We start from the raw sequence: 18,525 nt of genomic DNA on the forward strand, positions 1-18,525 counted from the left end.
TCCATATTCTTTATTTAATTATTCTACGAAAAGCACATAAACAACTGAATTTCATATTATCATGAAAAATCCTTAAAATGTAGTCGTTGTTTTTCTGTACTGATAGAAATATTAATTGAAGGGTCCTAGAGACTTTAAAATCAATTCACTGTTCCGATGGAAGAATATTTTGGGGTTGGAGGTGAAAGGAAAATCTGTCTGTCCATCTTCGCTCACTCCTTAAGTTTTGTTGGATCCTTCGATACGCTCTTTTACGGGGTTATTATCATTATATTCTACTTAATAATAAGAATTAACTTTTTAATTAATCTCATGGTAATTTCCTGACAACAACAAACATTTCAAACATTATTTTTTGGATGAGGTTATCAAGAGTTTTGTTACAGTGAAATACTTACACTCTGCACCTTAACTTTACTACACAAATACATTTATTAACTGCTTATATTTTCTTACTACATACACAACAAATCAATCATTCATTCAAATATAAATGCCTTTAAAATTGATAAATATATAAATATTAAACCATTCATCAATCAGAACCTTCACACCCCACCCGTTCTATGTAGGAAAACGTCATCTACAATGTTTAATGATTAATGTCGTGTTGATGGAATAATTTATCCGAGGCAAATAATTGACGAGAAAGTTTAGGTTTTTCTTTATTTTTGTAATCCTTATACAACTTATACTTTGTATATACAAAGTTCCATGATACAGAAACACAAAAGTATAATGATAAGTTATGAGAGAGTTTAAATATAGAATTTAAACTAAACAAAAACAAGTTATTAATGTGTTAATTATTTAAAATACAATAGCTCTCATTTCAAATAACTGAAAAGCCTATCACACGAGTGTATACAGAAAATTAATTTATGTCTCTATGTTTGACTGCACGTTATTTTAATATTCAACTCATCTATAGATCCTTTCTCTAGAAATTGTACATGAATCTTCAATTATATTTATACACCATCGAGTTCGATGATAGTGTATGTTACTCCATTGAATGTTTGTGAGCATTAGTGAACATTTCAAATTGTGTAATATGACAGTGGAGTAGACTATTACTGTTCTAGTGGTTTAATTAATAATAATATATAATATGTAACCAACTTCAAAAAAGAGGAGGTTATATAATGCAACCAAGTTGTATAAACTACTAAACCAATATTGATAAATATATTTTAATTTATTTTTAATGGCCAAGAATTTTATTTTAGAAGAACTATATTGAGAATGCAGAAAAATCCATTTTCTAAAATGTTGTTTTCTTACATTTCATACAACATTAGATATCCCAGGAGACTGTTTATGTTTGGTTTTGTAGTGACGTTCTTATTAGATGCAACATAAAAATCCGTTCTGGAGCAACAGTACAGGGTTGAGTACTATTACAGTTTTTTCTGACAAGTTAATAGTTCACATTATTTTATATTTGTTTATAAAATATTAATAAATAACTAAAGGAGTTTATATACTACACACACACACACACACACACACACACACACACACAGGAATCCATACAAGAAGAAGAAAATACATCCATACAATTTTGATAACTTACAATAAACATATATAAGTCAATAAATTTTAAAATTAAGATAAACTAGCAACCTACTTTAGAGTTAACATTAACATAAAACAAATTATAATACATATAAGATATAAATACATAAACTATTGTAAAAATTTAATAATCAGACAAAATAAAGTAATTTCTTTAGGCCAAATACCACAGATTACAATTAAATCTTAATATCAAATCAAGGCGATTGTTATTCAACGTAAGCTTAAAACACCTTCAGTTATAAAGTGAATTTAGATCAGATGGTGAAAAATAATGAAATTTATTTTTATGAATCATGACTTGATATGAGACTGACATGAACCTTTTCTTGTAAAGAAATTTATTAAAAAATCATAAATTTAATCAGCATTTGAGTTATTACATACAGTCCTACATTTTATTATTTGTGTTAAATTTGTGAATCTCGATTTTTGTAAAAGAACAGAATAGACATTTCCTAGATTCTAGAAGATGATTAATCGAATACTGGATGGCTACCACAACTCTCAGATCTTCAAGGATTACCATTGTCAGTATTAAATCCATACTAAACCGACAAAGATGATTGGAAGATGAATAAGTGTCAGTGGAACACGCAAAGTAAAATTGGACTTGAACTCAAGTAAGATCTACCCAATTTATGATTCCAAATCTTTCAAAATTAAAAACCTAGTTTTTATATTGTAAATTCAAACCTAACATGTACCAAAACCTTTTCTATGTTGTATATATTTTTTTATGTGCCCATGGCCGTACAATTCCCGAAACCCCGTATCAAACATATGAAAAATAAACTCAATAATACTTTTAAATCAAACGTCTATTTATTTATATCAATAGCTAGTTAAGCAAAGGCAAAGAACGAGTTAATATATAAATAAAGAAAAAGAAAAACTAATAGTACAGAGTTAGAATTTTTCTAATCATTATAAGTTGAAAATATACAGAATTTGGGATAGTTTCTATCGTCATATGTGTATATTTTATTAAGACGGAAAATGACCGAAATCCTATTACCCTTTCATCATAAATAACAAAATTTAAACATTATAACTTACACTCAAAGTTGTTGTGACAAATTTCCTAGTAACATCATGGTACCGGAAAACGCTACTTGAGGATTCCTTTGAGACATGGTTTGAACGAAACTAAGTAAGATGACCAGATTGTTTTTCAACTACCATAACTTACCTGCTATTGCACATTACAGAAACTGTATGAAACGATATTTTGTTAACTTCTGTTAGGCCATTGGTAGAAAGTTACATCTTGGCAACTTTTTGTCTCGTTTCTCCATATCATGTTTTAAAATCCTCTTGAAGGAAGTTATCTAAAGCCATATTATTAACCATGTGGTAACATATCGTGATTCCATAAAAATTCAAACCGCACTCGATACTGTCTTTTTACTCTAATAAGAGTTTGCCTCCAAATGGGATGTTACTCATACTGTTACTATGAACAAAGATATGTTCCCTACCACACATTCTGAAAAAAGTATTTCCGAAAAAATATATTGCACCACTTTAAATACGTACTACTATCAAAATAATAACCTAAGGTTGGGACACACATTTTTTTTTTTTTTTTTTTTCTTTTTTTTTTTTTTTTTTTTTACCGCACCGCGCCCGACAGCGTCAGTCGGCCCGTAATGCTGGCCGTCATAACGGTGAAAGAATTGCAGCGCAAAGTTTTCAACCTGCAAGTCCACACATGTCCTGCACCGACACCAGACCGTCGTGGCCGCACCGTGCCCGCACCGTCACCGATATGTTTTAGTTTGATTTGGACGGGCACGGTGCGGTCTACGAGCGGCATCAAGGTTGTGTGGGACACACATAACCGCACCGCGCCCGACACGTCATCAGTCGGCCCGTATGCTGGCCGTCATACGGTGAAAGAATTGCAGCGCAGTTTTCAACCTGCAAGTCCAATACTTGTCCGCACCGACACCAGACCGTCGTGGCCGCACCGTGCCCGCACCGTCACCGATATGTGGAGTTTGAATATTGTCGGGCACGGTGCGGTCTATGAGCGGCATCATATTTTTTGTCTTACTGTTGCGTTCTTCTTTTTAAAACTATTTTATGTAGTCTACACGTCTCTATTTTGGTGAATTATTTAGTATAGCCTACTAACGCTACATCCTGTGTTCGCGTACAAAATCATATATTTATGATAAAGAGTAGGCTATTACATTTTCTTACATTAAAGTAAACTAGTCATATTTTCTTATTGTGCATATTTTCTTATTACAACAAATTTGAAAACCATGTTGTACATTAAGTGATTTTAAACAATAAATTCGAACTATTAAAAAGTCATTAAACATTAATTAAAACATTTCATTAATTAAAAACAAAAATAACAAGCATGTAAATATGTTGAGCAAAAATCTATTTTTTCTTTGATGTTTTGAAGTTACTTGATAAATTTATTTCCGGTATTTTTGTAAGAGTCATATTTAGAATGTCTCTTTTGACATTTTTTATTTATTATTCTTTTCACTTCACTAAAGTAAAAATAAAAATATTTTTTTTTACAATAAGGATTTTCAAACAAGAAAAACCCATGTTAAAATAAATTATAAATTATACTAAATCATTTATTTCCCCATAATAACAAACTGAATATTACAAATAAATATTATTGCCAGTGCTTAGTAATAAATAAGACTATGACATAACGTATTTACAATAGCCAGTAAATAACAATAAAAAAAAAAATGTTTTCTACTTACTTTATTTCTAATTTATGTACTTTAGAGTAAATAACAATATAAAAAGTAGGTTACGATCCTTTTAGATTTTTCATTTCATTTCTTAAACCTAAATAATTAGGGCCATATAGTTTTACAAAATAAGGGAAATTTAGGTAACCCATAAGAGGCCTTTCCTGTGTTGGGGATACTATATACAAAAAGGGTATAAAAAAATATAAAATAGCGGAATCGAACAAGAATGAAATGATAAATAAAATTAGTTATTGTAACTTATGTAGATAAATAATGTACTATTACGTTTCAAGGTTTAAAATTTAGTATAACTATTGTGCTGTATTAAACAAAAAGGATTTATGCATGATTTACAATTCAAATATTAGGCTTTACACATGTAACATTAAATATTTATATTATAAATAATTATTTTATAATGTTCTCTAACTTTAAAAATATTATTATAACCTTAGCAGACAAGACTAACTCAATGCACCATTCATCTAATTTAATATCTTAAACATATACTCAATATAATTTTGGACCAATCAATCATAGACTCTAATTTTTTTAGAAAATATATTTATGTTTTCAACTATTTTTTACTAATTCTGGCAATAAATTATTTGTCCATCGGAGCTTATAAAAGAAAAAAATTTGTTTTTTGTATGTTCTCTCCAGTATATATTGTTACAAATATTTACTATGTTTTACAAATTATTATTAGAAACGGGCTTGCACAAGGTCATGGCAAACTCATCTCTGGCATCACACTATAGCTCTTGGGTTTAATACAAAAAAAAAAACACCAAATACACTGTTTATAGTGTATTTGAACCCTGAATTCACTGCAATGGAACACATGAACAAGCATTATACATTAAACATATAAACCAAGATAATGATATATATTTACAAAATTTTACACACTAGCTGATTGTACAAAGCTTTACTGTAGCATTGCAATGTATCATTCACACCCCCACACCACAGCTATTAATACACATAAACAACAATGAAATTAACAATTAACTCAAGAAATACTTTAATCTTACCGAATATTTTCTTAAGTATCTGTCACTTCGAATTCAAAAGAAACGTGCTCTAGTACAAACAGTGAGATTGTTGCGCTCGGACTGAATACGGACATGTGTGGCCTCACGGTAACCGTGCCGAGCCGAGCACTGGGACCACATCGTCACTCGGCCGACTCACGTGTCGGGGTACGGTGCGGTTATGTGTGTCCCCAACCTTCATATGTTAGTTTACTGTTGCGTTCTTCTTTTTAAAGCTATTTAAGTAGTCTACACGTTCTATTTTAGTGAATTATTTAGTATAGCCTACTAACTCTACATCCTGTGTTAGCTATACAAAATCATATTTTATTATTACAAGTATTAAATTTTCTTACCTTAGAGTAGACTAGTCATATTTTCTTATCGTGCATATTTTTCTTATTACAACAAATTTGAAACTGACCATGTTGTACCTTAAGTGATTTTAAACAACTAAAGTGATTCAAATTATTGAAAAAATCTAATTAAACATTTTTCATTAATTAAAAAAAAATAACAAGCATGTTCTAATTATTTGCGCGAAAATCTATTTTTCTTTGATGTATTGAAGTTACTTGATACATTTATTCCGGAGTATTTTGTAAGCGGTCATATTTAGAATGTTTTTATGACATTTTTATTTTTTTTATTCTTTTTCACTTCAATAAAGTAAAAATAAAATATTTTATTTTACAATAAGATTTTTAAAGCAAGAAAAACTCATGTTAAAAAATAAAATAATATATAATAAATCATTTTTAATTTCCCCATAATAAAAACACCGTAATTTTCCCCACAGTGAAATTATAATATTTTGCGCGAAAATCTAATTTTTCTTGACTGTATTGAAGTTACTTGATACATTTTATTCCGGTAGTTTGTAAGGGTCATATTTAGTAATGTTTTTATATGATATTTTTATTTTTTTTTTCTTTTTTTACTTCAATAAAGTAAAAATAAAAATATTTTATTTACAATAAGATTTTAAAGCAAGAAAAATACTCATATTAAAAATAAATAAATAATAATAATAATCATTTATTTCCCCATAATAACCCCATAATTGTCCTCATAGATGAAATGATTAAAAATGATTTAATTTGTAGCTTATGTAGTAAATAATGTACTCTTACGTTTTTCAAAGTTTAAATTTAGTATAACCTTAGTGTGCTGTATTAAAAAAAAGGATTTATTGGCATGATTTACAATTCAAATATTAGGCTTTACACATGTAACATTAAATAGTATATTATAAAAAATAATTATTTTTATAATGCTCTAACGCTGTCTATGTAAAAATATTATTATAACTTAGCAGACAAGCACTAACCATACACTAATGTATTATCTTAAGCAAATACTCTATAGTCATTTTTTGACCGATCAACCATTTCTCTAATTTTTTTAGAAAATATATTTATGTTTCTAATAGATTTTTTGACTAATTTCTGGCAATAAAATTATTTGTCCTCGGAGCTTATCAAAAAGAAAAACATTTATGTAAAATCTGTTTTTTGTAAGTTCTGTCTCCAGTATATATTTTACAAATATTTACTATGTTTTCAAATATTATTAAAATAAAAGGGCTTGCAACATGGCAAAACTCTCTGGCATCACGACACTATAGCTCTTGGTTTAATACAAAAAAACACTAAAATATACTGTTTATAAGTGTATTTGACCGAAATCATTGCAATGAAACACAATTGAACAAGAATTCTAGGGATATAAAAATATAACCAAGATAATGATATTTACCAAATTTTACATACTAGCTGATATGTACAAAAGCTTTACTGTAGCATACAAAGTTTCATTCACCACAGAGCGATTAATTATAAAAATAACAACAATGATATTAACAATTTTTCCTCAAGCAATACTTAATCTTCCGATATTTTTTAAGTATCTGTCACTTCGAATTAAAAAGAAACATGTTCTAGTACAAAACAGTGAAAGATTGTTGCGCTCGGACTGCATACGGACATGTGTGGCCTCACGGTAACCGAGCCGAGCCCGCACCACAATCGGCCGACTCACATGTCGGGCATGGTGCGGTTATGTGTGTCCCAACCTTTAAACGTGTGTTATTAGAAACCACCTTCTTCAGGCACAAAATCTAAATAACTTTTTCCTTTATTAATTTAATAGTACTAAGAAATTTAGATAAGTAAATAAATAAATTTACATATAAAAATGTTCTTATAATCCATGGGTTACTAGTTCAAGAAATAAAGCTCTCTTCAATGCAACACATTTAGTGAAAGCTATTGTTTCGTTCTAGAGTTAAGCTGCCAGCAACAGATATGGATTTCTTATTTTATCTTTTATTTAATGAATGGATGTGGATTTATTTCAAAAATATATATAAATCAACATTTACGACTATCAAAAACATATTTTTACATACTTTAAATTCTAATTTATGATTTATCAACCAAAAAAGGGATTATTTCCATTTAAGTCGTTTTATAAATTAATACGCTAATATTATTCCACCATATACGTATTCTACCTATCATCATGTACATAGTGTTGTGAACCGTAAATATTATGTGTTGGTACGCTTAGTTTAGAGTGCATAGATCTGAGGTAGGCATGCTATCATTCCATTTAAAACGGCAAATACTAAACAGCCCTAATTTCTTTTTCTAATAAATTTACAAAGGCCAAAGGTAAGATTGTTATCTATACTCCAATTAGCTTCAGTTCCATGAGATAAGATATCTGTTCTGTTCCCTTATCTTGAATGACTTGCCACTCTAAAAAATACATTTTATTGGTATCAAAAACAAAATCTTTTATTGTATAACATGTGACTTAAACCATGGACAGAGCTCGCGGGAATTAGGCTCCGAAGTTAATAAAAGACCATTTATTTAACGGATATCACCACACTTGTGCTGGAAGTGGATATTAATTTTATCTCCATGTAAATAGTCGGAATTGATCAGTATTAACTGTTTTAAAGTAATATTTGATATTATAATAGGTACAAAGAAATGGTCTATATTTACCATAAACTAAGTTAACCTCATTGGTCGATGACAATCGCAAGTAATTGGGATTTAATACCTTACTTTAACCTCTCGTTACACTTAGTCCTAAGAGGACCTCTGTGCTGCTTTTTTTGAAATGGAATATTCAGGTTATACAGTTTAGGGTAATATGTATTTTTATAATTACTTTCATATGCAGGTACCTATGTGAATAGTAATAAATACATGGTGGTAGCATAATCAAAATGTACTTTCACAACGTTGCGTATGTAGAGATATAACAGTAATTAGACACTATCTTGGTACCAATCATATTCAATATCACAATCAAACTCATTTTTAACTTTCTGTTATGATTATTCAATATTCTGTAATATCTTCCTTCAGATATGGTTTTCAACAGGATATGAGAAATTGTGTAAATAAGAAAACTCCTGTAATCTAAGAGCTCTATGAAGCGCAAGTTGGTGCCATGTCTGCGATAAAACAAGTGTACAGGATTAAACATGTAAAAACAGAGCCTTTGCAGATTTTTTGAAACAAACTTCAGTACATAGTTTCTTTACTGAAATAATTTTTTAATTTATCGTATTGTATATTACTTATTTCTAATCAAAATATACTTCATTATAAAATTTAATTTAATATAGATATATTTTGTACAATAAATATTAAGATAGTATGAAATGAAACTACGATATAACTATGTTATTAAATGTTACATGGTATTGTTTAAGTAAATTTAGGAGTTCAACATTTTACTTCTAGATTGTCCATAGACTGGCCACAAAGTTGCAAACCCCTCCTTCAAATGTCTGATTATCGGAAGATCACCAAGACATTAAATGAAAACGTGAGCTGAAAGTCCTTCCACGACTAACTTCGTTCAAAACTAGATTATCTAGACGCTTGTCACGTTCTGGTATATTGCGAAATATGTTCATGTAATATATAAATATTTGGAATCACACTTATTCGTTAAAATACCAGCCAGATTCGCTTATATATTTATTAATTTTCTTATATTGCTTAGTAATTTTCTTTTTATTATGTTTTCAATCCAAAATTTTCATATTATAAAGTTATAGTGTACTATACAAATATAAAAATAATTCTAATTCTTAAATACGTTCTACAATAATATTCAGACAATACATAAAATTTAAATGTATTTTTGTGTAATATAATCTATTACCAATTCATTGTACAACGTGTATTATAAAAAATTTTATTCTAAAACACTTTTAATATGAACAAATCCTTCGGAATCGTAATTACTTGACTAGACGACATTCTTCGATTCTTTATGTATTAGTGCAATTTTCTTAGATACTTTAAAATATTCGAATACTCTTACGCCAAAAATGTAACAAGAATACGTATATTAATAATATATTATGTAGATGTAAAATTATTTTAAAAGAGTTATCTTTGGTAATTATTACTATACATTTATCTAATATGTATTATATGTATGTACGTATGTAATGTATGTTCTTAAACAGCACCGACATAACTGATAAAGAAGTCAATAAAGGCTATAGTCAAACGATTTTGAGTTTTACCGTTAGGAACAATCTTAAAAAAAAACTATTTATTTTAAGTTGTTATTATTGATCTAATAATTATGGGAGATATCCCATTTAAAAACATAATATTTAATACACATATAATTATTTTGTATTTTCGTTTTAAATGGATGTATTTGATATATACATAATCAATAAGTTATGAACAAAAGCTAATTTTTTCTGATTAACTAATACAAATATAAGGCACATTAATTTTTAATAACTACGTTTTTATAATTATGTATCTTTCATAACTCTCCAAACTGAAATACGGTCTAGATATATGTGTTTGTGATCAAACATTGTTTTATGAGGATTAAATCAAAATTGTCACCAGTAGAGCCGGCTTTTAACATTATAATTAACTTGTGTGTTAAACAAGATTCAACGATAAAGCGTGGGAGCTTATATTGTTGGTAATTTCCTGCTTACAACAAACGCATACAATTCTATAGACAATATTGTTAGAGAAGGTGCTTAAACATGAATCAGTTCTGTTTGTAGCTATAACAGTCAATTCAAAGTCAGACTGGTCCAATGTTACTAGTTCGCTCTTAGTCTTATTGTTATATACGTAAATATTTAATCACCTAAGTAGACAGTGTGATATGATTGTCGATCATTCATTTGGTTTAAAGTTGTTTATGGGAACGGTTCCTTTGGTAAAATCTCGTTCTAAACTACTTCAGTGTCAGCTCTCTGCTTATCGAAGAAAGTCATTCTGAAAGTAGACAGGTTGGTTCATACCAATCTTTTTGTGGTTTCACTCATTTGGAAAATTTATTTTAATTATAACATTTAAAATGAAGGGTTGGAATTGATTTTTATTGGTCATATTCTTCAGGTCTTTATACCCAATAATAAGTAGTAATTCCATTATAAAACCCAATAATCTAAAAGCATATAAAACATGAGGAATTATTCAGTTATTATTCTTTTTAACTTACACTCAACACTCTCTTTATAGGCCTACCTTTCAACACATTAATTTATACCTATTGAACCATATCTCGTGAATAAGCTATCTATCAGGTTTGAGTTTATTTCATAATCAATATAGTTCCAGTAGGTACTCTTGATACTAGTTTTGTGGGGGAAAGTGATAGTACAAAAATTTTGGGAGCGCCTGACGTAGCGCTGGTGTAAGCTTAAATTTTTCTTTGAATGTAATGTTTATTTCTTAAGTTAGTTCTACATACATTTTATTGCATAAATTCTTATTTCATATTAATTTAGATGATTCTTTATTTGAGACCTTTTTAATAAACTAACTGGTTATAAACAAAAGTCATCATGTACGTGGATTCAGCGTGTACACCTATTCTCACGTAAGGCCTATGTCAGGATCTCATTCTGATTCGCTTGTACTTTTATTATTACCTACCAAAATATTTTTTTCAATGAACATTACCCATAGTTACTGTGCCATGTAAATAAAATTTCAGTGCTGTAAATACAATTTTGTTAAGGAATAAATTGTTATTTGAGTTTATTAGTTGGTTTTTGTTTGTTTTTAAATTGGTTATAGTTGTTAAAGTTCATTGGATGCGTACGTAAATCGTTATATCTGACCGAATCTACGACAACAGGGAGATCAAATGGAAGATAACAGAAGATGACCGTGACAATATAAGTACGTTTATTAAATATTTATGGTTTAATGGTATTCTATGTCAATACCAGAAGTTTCCATGTGAAGTTTTACCACCTACAAAAATATTCTGGAAACTATGAGGATAAAACGAGACTCCACCACTCAATGTGAGGCTTGGGTGGAAGGAACGGTGCAGGATGCAGCTTGACTGTTTTAAGTGCATAAAAACAAATAAAGGGAGAACCAGTCTGATGGTTTGTAAGCAAATATGATTGAGAGAGCGAATACAATAATAAGAGAGGAGGAGCTGGACGGAACGACGAGTATGGATTGAGTTTTGGTCACTGTCTTGTCATAACAAACGTTGTAGCTAACTATAATGAGTCACCGACAATAACCGGGGTAGTTGCACTGATGCACTCGTATATTACTCCTGTAATAACATAGGCACACTTATTATTGTATTTTTGACAGTAATTGCTTCGAGTAAAGAAGACTAACTTAACTAAGAAAGATGACGGGGCAACTAATGTACTCCGGAAGAGTAGATGAAGTTGTACTTTGACAACCGCATCCTGCGTTCACTCTTGCACAACTGTTACTACGGATATTAGCGTTAACGATACTTCTGGGTAATTTATCTTTTCGAATCTATTTATTTGTTTTAAGTAAATATGAATTTAGAATACAATTTTTAAAATAAATATAAACCTATTTAAAATTGTTAAAATAAAATCAAGAAGGTGAAACTTGAAAGAATTTTTTTCCAAAATGGAATAAACTCAGCTTAAATGCGGGACAATATTTGGTGGTCATTATAATCTACATTCGGTACCTTAGTAACGTTTAATATTTTGTCCCGATTAAGAAATTATATTGTACGTTTCTCTGAAAAGTTTTACTATGGTAAAAGATGGACTACTTACAGAAATTATAATTAACTTCCAGTTTAAGGCATTTCGGATATCGGTATTGTGTATAGGGGCTTAACACACATGTGTGTAAACTTTAACCTTTGTAGGACAGTGAGATATTTAAAGATGAGAATGTAGTCTTCCTAGTGATTTTAAACTTATTTGAATGCCTTCGGGTGGTTGATCTTCGTGACAAATCTTTCGTTTGTGTATTAACGCGCTCGTGAGTCAATTTTAATCGTTCTAGGACATAAAAAGGTTGATAATCGAAATATATACCTTCTACTGGTTGCAAACCTATGTTTTAAAAACCCATTGTAAATTTATTCTCATAACTTCTGTACAACCAAATATACTCGGATTTTGGTTCAGTTTATGATGTTCGGTTTCTTTTATTCGTTGTATTATAAACGTTACTTTACTGAACATAAATGTATTTCTATTGTTTGTAAAACAGTGCTAAGAAAATATTCCACATAAACAAAATGTTGCATAAATCATTATGAGTAATCTAACGGACTCTAAAAACGAATCCGTTTGGTAAAAACTCTATGAATATAATATATTATTATTATTTATTTTACTGAACGGGTAAATTTAGGTTTGTTACATATTTTTCAGCAAAGCGAGACTTCTTGAAAGGGAACATAATTTGTATTCCCCAGGTGTTCTAGAGAGTATCTCAGAGATTTGTTGCCAAAGTTGTCTTGTCATATAAACGAGGTCCTGATCTATAGACTTTGTCATGACAGGAGGCTTCTTTTTAAGAAAACATATTCTACATTACAAAATACAATAGTTGATATAATTTGTAATTTATGGTTATTTAAATTAATAATATATGTTTATATTAAATATATTTGTTAAAGTAAACATGGGAAAATTACGATACTATTTTAAAATATATTACTAAATAAAGTATAAAAAATAATTAATCAATGCTGTCTATATACTTCTGTTAAAACCACAAATACAGTTTTGTTGGTGATCGGTTGTATAACTGTATATGAGTTATTTAAACACGTAAATAAAGAACTCTTAAATACCAATATTACTATAAAATTACAAAATAAATTACAAACCTTTAAGAATTATACATTATAAATGAGTCCAATCCTCCATACCGAAGGAGTAAATTAAAAAGGAACATAGGGAGTACTCGAGACCTTGTAGTACACTGCTAAAGACTATCAATATAAAGAAAATATAAAATTCTGTGGTGGTAATATTCATGTAATAGTCATGGATTGACAAGATATAATTATGTTGAAGTGCTGCAGTAACTATGGCTACATATTAACAATGTGTGATTATTGGAAATAATAGTCCTAGTCTATATGTTTTGGGTTTCAGTTAACACATTATGTTTTTATGTATAATTATTGAGATATTTTATGTAGTAAGATAATAATTTTTTTCTTGTAAGTATAGATCTGTGCTAACTTATTTTATTACTGTTACACTGCAATTAACCTGTATTTGTTAAAGGTTACAGACCCAGTGCAATAAACAGTAGTCCCATGTGCTTATTTCTGTTTATGGTTGTAATTTTTGTGATAATTACATCAATTTAGTGATAAATGAATAGGCAATATAATAATAGGTGACAAGTTGAACTAGTTGTCTCAACTTCCAGACAGTAATTTTTATAGCTGCATTTTTCGACCGGAGTGTTTATTGACTGATAGGAGAGAATAATGTAGCGATTAATAGAATTAAAAATTAAGACTTTGATAAACTTATAAGAAAAGGGATATTTTAGAAAAAGATTTAAAAGCAATATCAGTCATTGTTCATTGTATTACAGATATACACTTAAACTATTTAAGGAATCGCAAAACACAGAATAATATGCAGAAAACTTTTTGAGGGAAAAAATAAATTGCTAAAACTTAATGTGTAAAAAGACCTACTAAATTTAAAATTTAAAGACAGTAAAAATCTGCTATACCACTTCACAAATTTTGATAGTTTAATCAGAGACTTCGAAGAAGCTAGAAAAAAATAAAAGAGGATTACAATGTATGTAATGTATTACAAACAATGTCGAAGAAGTATGCCATATAGTAACATATATAGAGAACGCTATCTTTACATTCTCACTTAATTCTTTCAAAAGCATATTCCTTGATGTAGAGATAAAATTTAATAATGCAGACTCTAATAGTAGCTTAATTAAACTAGAAAATTACTGTACATCATGTAAGGGCGGTTTGAGAGCATGTAGGCTATGCGCAGGACCAATAGTGTTTCTAATGTGGCAGCTCAAATCACTTTCAAAAAGTTTGTACAAACTGAAACTGTAACTGGAATAGTAAATTTTCCTAAATGCTGTGAGGACGGGAATATTTATAGTGAACACTGTTTACTAAGTGCTGGTGATCATCCTTTTCGTTACAAATAAGCTATGGAGTTTTTAACTGAATTGGAAAATACCATCCGATATGAGTTGAATGCTCGTATAAAAATGTGTACTTGGTCAGTAGCTATTTCACCATAAGAGAAACTAGCAATCAACATTTAATAGAACTTCAAAACCAAAAAGTACGATGTTATAAAGGCTAGATAAGTAGTTAAATATTTTCAAGTATAAACAATATTTAATGTGTATGTATACGCATACAGCTATAATGACAACTTCCAATACAGCAAGAGATAGCTAGAAATATATATTTAAATTTGATCAGTGCTTTTTTAAATCTTTCTTCTAATGAATATATTTACATCAAAGCATCTAAAGGGATAAATGTATCCAACAAAAAATAAAGGGTGATTCAAAAAGAGCGCCAGGTTTGGTATATCAAATTAGGCCTAAGAGATTTATTTTAATGAAAATCTGAAATCAAATACATAAATATGTTCATCTAACCTTCCGATTTCATGTATGAAACATAATATCATGCACGTGCCCTCCTCTGCTACGCTGGCACGCAACAACTCTGTCCATGAAATTAGCCATGACTGCACGACATCCATGACTGTTTCCACTTCAATTTGGCCGACAACCCGTCGAATTTCATCCTTCAACTCATTGATGGTTCGGGGTTTATTGGCATAAACTAATGACTTTAGATAACCCCAAAGATGAAAGTCACAAGGTGTTAAGTCACACGACCTTGGTGGCCGTTGATGGTCGGAATTACGAGAAATGACGCGATCCTGAAAGCGGTCACGGAGCAATACAATTGTTTCACGGGCAGCGTGTCAGACGGCACCATCCTGCTGAAACCACAACTGGTCAATGTCTATGTTATCCAAGTGAGGCCACAAAAACTCCCTAATCATCGTACGGTATCCATTCATTGTCACAGCTTGCCCTTCCTGATCTTCAAAAAATAAGAGCCGATGAAGCCGCCCGACCAAAAGCCGTACCAAACTGTCCCTCGTTGTGGATACATTTCCCTTTCGTTAATCATGCGAGGGTTTTCTGAACCCCAGATACGGCAGTTTTGTTTATTAACAAATCCATTCAATTGGAAGTGCGCTTCATCACTGAAGATGATATTCATTGCGAAGTTTTCTCCCCCCTGCGAATTTCTCAATACCCAATCAACAAACTGTCGTCTCTTCTGGTGATCTGTCACTTTCAATTGTTGCGTCAGCTGAATTTTATAGGGGTGATATTTGAGATCGTACCGAAGAATTCTCCGTACAGAAGAACATCTTAAACCCAATTGTGGAGAACGGCGACGTATTGATTTCGCTGGGCTAACAGCCACACTGTCACGAACCACCTCAATGTTCTGTTCAGTTCGGGCACAGCGACGACGTCCAGAACTTTTGAGGTCGACTGTTGAAACCCGTTTTCTTGAAACTTTTTCATGAGTCTGTGAACTGTTGATTCATTCGGTGCTTCATTACGTCCTAGAGTACCGCGAAGTTGCCTAACGGTAGCCGCATAACTCTCTCCACTCTGATAAAAAGTTTTCACTATTAACACTCGTTGCGCAAAAGTAAACTTCTCCATGGTTAGACAGAATGCACTAATGAGAGAAATATCAGCTGCGTCAACAATCGGAATGTAGTCAGAATAGAATCAAGGTCAAACATTGTTGCCAAACGATAAAATACAATTTACCGGTCTTTTCAAAACCGGCGCTCTTTTTGAATCACCCGGTAGTACGGTCTTAGGGAATACCCTCAATTTTTAAATATTGAATTTGTTGAAAGGAATGGTTTGAAGCGTTCTAAAAATATGCTTGCTTGTAGGTATTGAAAGAGGATTGTTTAGTTAAAGAAAAATATTACTAAATTGGTCGATCAATTAAATTTTAATTTTATATAAAGGGGCTTGGGGAAATGTAAGTATATCTTAGTAAAAAAGGAAGAAGACACAAAGATCTGATGAGTTTAAATCAAAGAATTTATTGAAAAAGTTTTTTATGAATAAATAAAATTGTTCTCGCATACTATATCACCACAAAGATATCGAAGGGCATTGACATCAAAGCTGCACTATCAAAAACATTGTAATTATGACGAGACAAATTCAACATATACAAAGATGTAAGACCAGACCGGTAACATCGAATGCGGTCTTAAGAAGGAAAATGTTATGAATTAAATTATCAATAATAAATTTGGTTCTTTAATACCGTAACCTTATATAAATTATTTAAGAATGGTAATACAGTAATAAAAAGTATAACGCAGTTACTCGTATTAGGTTAAGTAATGCAAGAAGAGAGGTTATATAATATAGTATATATAGTACATGGCCTCTAATATAATGCCAGTAGTGAACCTGGTGATTTTTCATATGCTAATTAGAAGCCTAGTAAATCAAAGTAAACACACAGAAATTAGCTTAAACCTGCTTAGCTACTGTCTGGAGCGATACCGCTTTGAGGGGAGTCCACAAGTACTGTACTTAGAAAGTAAACTATCTCCCCTCCCCGCCGTTCTAAAGTTAAAATTACTCAATTATTAAGTTTCTCTAGATTTTTTGAATTATAACATAATTTAAAATTGCTGTGTTGTAAAAATATTTTCACTCATTCAACCAGTGAAGTTCACTCGGTTATTCGGGGTAAGTTATAATTTTACATTTTTCTCAATTAAACTAGACAAGTATCCGTCATTGCACCGAGTAAACTGTTAGCACTATTAACTACATATGTAGGGACGTGGCAAAAAAAAATACACACAAAATACAATAAGACTGATTGTAAAGGTGAGGAAAACGCATTATATGTGAATGCGTTCAAGTGATTCGAAAAGAACAAATTGGAAGTATCAGTTATTTTACCACGATTTCAATATTTAATATTTGTTTTATAAAAAAAGGTTCGGAGGCTATATGGACAATGCAACAACACTTATTTGATTGTAGCCAAACAAGTCCTAATTTTATGCAGTATCTTAAGCACGCCAAATACATCTCACAAAATTCAAGAAATTGTTTAGCGACATATGCACATGCATATTGGGGAAGAGATCGAATCAGTGTTAATTGGACGGTCAGTATCCAACTAGAATGTTTACAATAAAATTTTTAGGCTGTGGATTTTTTGTATCTCATAGTTTTAATAATTTTTAAATCAACAGGAATTAAACACTCTAACGATAAAAAACTATAAATTGTATATAATTTAAATTTTTTCACCCACTTATAGGAATAAATATTTAACTGATATCACTCTTATGTTAATATTTTCCTTATTTATATTGATCATGTACACTGGTTTGTCACCTCTTTTGTTTTAACAAACGCAATATTGGGACACGTATTTTGACTTATACCATTATTTGCTCACTACACAAAAGATTACCGCAAAAATATAATTATTGCCGTTATACGTTAATACTGAAAACATGTTAGTAATTCATCTCGTATGTGATCTCATGTTCATCTCTTTGTTCCGCTACAAATTTTAACTAGAAAATAATTTTCATAATTTTTAAACTGCAGTAAGATGTTTTACAAGATAAGATTAAGTGTTAAACAATAGTATAGATAAAAGAGTGATACATTCTTTTATTTACCCTCCATGAAAAGATTCGTATACACAAATTTCGAAAATGTATTACTTATTTCAATAACAAAAAATATAAAATTGGGTAAGGGACATTAGAAGTAACAAAGAAAATATAACTG

This window comes from Homalodisca vitripennis, chromosome 3 (genome assembly GCF_021130785.1).
Source record: "Homalodisca vitripennis isolate AUS2020 chromosome 3, UT_GWSS_2.1, whole genome shotgun sequence".
Taxonomy (NCBI): Eukaryota; Metazoa; Arthropoda; class Insecta; order Hemiptera; family Cicadellidae; genus Homalodisca; species Homalodisca vitripennis.